Consider the following 5,539-nt stretch of genomic DNA (forward strand, 5'->3'; position numbering starts at 1 on the left):
GCTCCACTGCTGCCACAAAAACCAGTCTTGGCTTTCCTTTGAAGTTGCTTTGAACCTGCAATGCTGAAGCACAGCCTGAGTCCAGGCACGAAGACCAGCTTCAAAGCTGCACACAACCTTTTTGGGGGATGAATAAACAGAATGGGAATCCAATCCACTTCTGCTTATCTAGATAATAGTCACCAGAAACACATGCAGGGCAGAGATACGTAGTGTATCCTGAGGAAAAAAAGCTTGCAGGAAGCTAGTCCTAAATAGATAGAAAATTTCTCTGCTACAAATCTTTATCAGATAATACCACATTCTATTAAACACTAAAACTAGAGGAATTCCTGTATTTTCTGTCCTACAGTCTACAAGTCTTTAGATAACTGGATAATTTGAATAATTTGTTCTCAAAGGCAATTAACAGCTGACTTAAGAATTGCTCTTGGTGGGGTTCTTTTCTGCTAATGACACTAAAATAGTTATTAATCCATAAGTGAAAAATGAGCATTGCCAACCACAACCTGCCAGTAACCCTTGTAATGCCAACTGCCACCACCAGTAAATCATTAAACTGGCTTGTAATCATGAAGTTGATTTTTAAAAACTGTGTTGAGGGCTTTTTTTTTTTTTTTTTTTAATTTGCCATCTATGTTTTGTCTCTAGAGGTCACATATCCTTACTTTTGTTCTTGTCCCTATTAAGGACGGAAATGTATTTTAAGAGATTTTGAACAAAGACAATAATGGTTCCAGGAACCGGGACTTTCAGAAAAACATGAAGTATTGGAAAACTGACAGCACTGCAAGTTCTCTGAACTTGCGTATTTATTCCAAATTTAAAGATAACAAAAATGTTATGGAAAATGTCCAAAATATACCATCTCAGAAGTGCAAGTGTTGAATAGTTTCCAGTAACTATTACTGCACAGAAACCTGTTTGCTAACAAGCCGGGGAAGAACTTAACACCCTCTTTCGATAGTGCATGGTACTGATGACTGGCACAGCTACTGCTACTGCAGCAATGGGTAATGTGGACAGTGCAAAGGTAATTTTATCTGACTACCATGAAGTGGAACGTAATCCGTCAACCTATCCCTGCCAACTAGTATTGCTGCACCAGCATGGGGAGAGCCAAGCATCTAAGAGTAAGGTCCAACCAGCACCCTGACCAGGTAAATAAATACCTCATCCCCATAACAGGGACTGTCAAAGGATATCTCAAACCCTGCCTCACCTGGACTGAGGCACCTCCCAGTGAAAAGATGGCAGGTATCAATGTCCTGGAGAAGGTCCCTACCACCCCCAGGCCCTTCAGTCAGCAGGGCAGGACCTGGTCAACCCTTCCCTCGAGCCTCAGCACACACGTCAACCTTAAACTGCTTAAGGTGCTGTGGAAGCTGAACCACCAGATTGCGATGGCCTCTGCATGTGAGTCATTGAGCGACCCAGCCACAGATGGCATAGCCCAACTATAAATAATACTGCCTGCACCGCTGCATTTCTAACCTGTCTTGCCTCCCCATTAGCAGAGGAGCAAAACCCTATCTTGCCTCTTATGGAGTCAGATTGAACAGATGAGTTATATTTTTTCACAGCGTGAATTTTCAGACAGTGTAATCACTGACTCGTGTATCTTTTTATTAATGGCTAAAATAACTGCCTCTGAAAGCACTCACCAGAGTTCTGCCTTTGGCAAGGCATTAGGGGGCTCAGAGAGAAATTGCACCAGTAAATGCATATTAACTGCCCAGACTATTATGTTGGGCACACCTGACAATCCTATCTGTAAGTGATTTATGCCTTAGGAACAGACCGCAGATCAGTAGCAATGAAGAGAGAGAACTCCAGTGCTGTGTCACGCAAATGTGACCTTGACAGAAACAACAGAGTCTGCCTAAATGCAGACGTGGGCCCGAAATCAAGAAGACATTTAGGTGCTTAAGTGAGGCTTGGTAGAAGTAAGGCACTTAAGTCTACAATGGTGCGTCTTAAATCCCCTTCCTCAGCTGCTGCCTAGCCCTGAAAGCAACTCAAACTCAGCCGTTTCCACTCCAGCGCCCCGGACATCTCGGCTTGCACGCCGCCACAGGGCACCGCAGTCATGGTGGCACCAAGGAGGTCGTCGCGTAGCACATACCCAGCACTGCTGCAGCCCCTAACGCAGCTGTCTCCCCTCCTCTCTCTCGCTCTGTGAGCGCCCTCGTTGCACACTTGCTGGGAGAAGCTCCATGCAAGTTGCAGATAGGCCCACCACCCTTTGAAACGAGGCCAGCGAAGGAGGTGGCCGCTGGCTCTTCTGCAGCAGCCCAGAGATTACGGTAGTCACCCAGCTTGTCTTGCCATGAGAGCACTGCTGTGTTGAAAGCACTCCGTCTTTAAGAAAAACATCCATATTCACTGGGCTAGAGAGAGGGAGATGCTGGTGGGAGGCCAGGATGGGAGTCTGCATCCCCTGGTGCAGAGGATGAGGGACTGGACACCCTGCGCGCTCTACCGGTAACGGGGCTATTGCACAGCAAGGCCCAGCACCATCCGGTACTTTTCCAAAGGGTGAAACCGTGCTCTTTACAGAGAGCTTAAACGCCTGCTTTCAGGACAGGGCTACAGGCTGGGAGTTCTGAAGAAAGGCAGATACTTAAATCTTGACCTTCTCTATGGATTTTGGCATTACCCCTTTCCTTTAGCATTTCTGCGTTGGCCAGGCCGGTGGTGCTTGCTCAGTGTCCTGGTGTTTGCTATTACCTCCTCGAGTTTCTTCATTTGCTGACTAACTTAAAGCAGTGGATGCAACCACTGGGAGCAGGGACCTAGGAACTGGATAGGCATCTATTTTACGTCTGAAGTTCACCCCAAGGGAAAGGAAACAGCACAAGCAACTTACAAAAGGGTTTCAGGTAGATATTAGTACTTCTGCCAGCTCTCCTGGGTTATGGGAGTCTCTATTATAGACTCTACTGCCCAAATTTAATGAAATTTGTTTTATCCTGGTTTGTAATACGTTACTTTTTCCTTTCTCCGATTTAAAAAGTACTATAACCAACATATTTTGTTTTCCTGCACACTCCTATTCTCCAGAGCGCCCATCAGTTGTACGATCTCCTTTAAAGCCCCCCCTCCGGTGTCACACTTTGCCTCCTCACTGTCTTTCCGTGTTTGCAGAAATCACCAAACAAACTGTCTTGCCACAGGAGAATTGCACCAAAATATCCAGCAAAAACTCATGCCTTCAATCCCCAGTACAAAGTGCTGGACGGCACTTGCAAAGTCTTATACTATGAAATCAAACCACTAAATTCATACAAGCTCAAAATATTTTAAACTTAAAATATAACCAAGTGTTAAATACTCGCAGGAGCATACAAGCATATGTGGAAATCCTGAAGCAGCTGTACACCAAGACAACTGAATGTGCCCTAGTGTTTCTCAGTGTCACTGTGCTGCTCTCCTCCTCCTTTGCTAAAGAAAGGCAGTCATCATGAAACACAGTAAGAACTTCACTCTGAACGATAAATGATGATGCACGACCAGCAGAAGTGATCAAAACATGAAAAAATAATCATGAATGAAACAAATTACAGCTTAAATGAGACTGAAATGGGAGTACAGGAATAAGCCACTTTGCATATTTACATTCAGCTAGAAATTATTATGAACCCTGGGTTATTGTTCCATTTGAAATTAATTTTCTGCTTCTTGAACTGGAGCTTCCAGAAGGGAAGTTTTGGGGCCTCAGGCCTTTTTTTTTTAAATTAACTTGTTTTCCCAGTTAGATTTTCAGAGAGCGCACACAGGGCAGGAAACTTGATGCAGAGTACCCAGCGCAAAGCCCGCCATGCAGCCATGCACCGCAGAAGAGCTCGGTCATGCCAGACCGCCAGGCCGAGGTTTCGCAGCATGCAGCCATGGGAGACGTCAAGCGCAAGGCAGGGTTGATGCACAAGATTTCTAACCTCCTTCTCTCTTTCTGATCTTCTAGGTTCCTTCCTAGCCTTTCTCTTCTGGTTTCTCTTATCTTTTTCGTCCTTGATTTCCTTCACCGGGACAACTTTCTCCTTGACTATTTCTGAGGTGTGTGCTGTATGGATACTCATTGACCATTCAGAGATGGCATTGGGATCCCAGTAAGAGTTTTCAGTATTGGCAGGGAGAAGGAAAGAGTTAGCTCCCGGGGTGGCGTACTCTACAGAGCTGGACTCCACCGGTTGAAATTCATAATAATCCCACTCCAGGCCACTGGAGGTCATTCTTCAACTAATTCTTACGGCTCTTACCGTGTTTTAAAGAATGTATCTGTAGAACATGAAGTGAGTGTTTTAATCTCTCCACAACATTTAGCAACTTTTAAGTTTCTGCTTATCATGTGGCAGATGAAAAGTTAGTCTTGCGTTCATTCATTAGCTAAAGAGAGTCAACTCCAAAATAAAATGTGTTTAGGTTTCTCTTGTTATTTACAAAAATAAAATATAGGTCATCTTTTTAGAACCTGGAGGTTTTTTTGTGTTATCGCAACAATGCCACAGACAAAAATCAACTAAGTAATTTACTTTTCAATTAAATATGATACTCCCCACTCTCATGAGCGATTTAATCTCTGAACCTAAATCTGTATTCCTGAAAAACAGCAATGAAACATACAGATGTTAACCAACACTTGAAACTAAGATGCCTTCACTGCCAAATGAGCACACAGTAAAAGTGACCGAAGGCATAATCAATAGATTGCAACTAAAAGAGAATAAGAACATATTCTGTGGGGCATAAATAAAGTGTAAAAATTAATTACACAAGGAGAAACCATAAATAGAGAACCTTCTTTGAAGACCTATGTAAAAGGAAAGCAGAAATATTTTAGTTAATACCTTTCACAAGCAAAAATCTTTACTTGGAGTTTTAGCCTTCTTCCTCCTCTGAGATAAATCCAAACACACCCTCTGAGACTCAGCAACTCCTGAGGCTCTCCTCAACCCCAACCAAATTACTAGTACTAAATACAGAGCTAAAATCAAAATACATTTTAAAGAAACAGTATCTGTGAATCAAGCATGCATCTATTCTGTTCAGATTAGTCATCGCATTTAGAAGCAGTATCCAGTTGTCGTGAACAACGTGGATACAACGTGAAGCCCCTGAGAAGCTTGCAAGGCACGTGAAATAGGTCTTCTATGAGCTGAATATTTCTACAGTGCAAGATTCTTCACTAAACTGCAACGATGCTAAACACTGATTTACTGTTTTTCCATTATGGCTATCATGTTTACATATAAACAGCCTAGATTTTATTCCTAGAGGATTAAAAAAACCCCAGACTTACTCAAAAAACAGTTTTCACAGAAACCAAATCAGACCAAATCAGTGGAAGTTCTTGCGTTCTTAGAGCAGCAACTTGCTTTTCTCAGGAAAACTGACTGTACTTGTAAAGTACCTGCAATTTTGTCTTCAATACCTGATGAATCATTTTTGCTGGGAGAAGTCAAAAAACATACTCAGGATACATCTGAATAAACTGATACTCCCATTACACTTGCAAATCTGCTCCATTTCACAGATGGGC

General features: G+C 42.9%; 1 protein-coding gene across 4 annotated transcripts in view; it reads right to left on the reverse strand.

The window, feature by feature from the left end:
- Positions 1-5,539, reverse strand: part of ANKRD6 (ankyrin repeat domain 6) — a 35,384-nt gene that overhangs the window by 18,426 nt on the left and 11,419 nt on the right. The gene's annotated exons all lie outside the window — the stretch shown is intronic.

Source organism: Pygoscelis adeliae, unplaced genomic scaffold, assembly GCF_000699105.1.
Source record: "Pygoscelis adeliae isolate BGI_AS28 unplaced genomic scaffold, ASM69910v1 Scaffold57, whole genome shotgun sequence".
NCBI lineage: Eukaryota > Metazoa > Chordata > Aves > Sphenisciformes > Spheniscidae > Pygoscelis > Pygoscelis adeliae.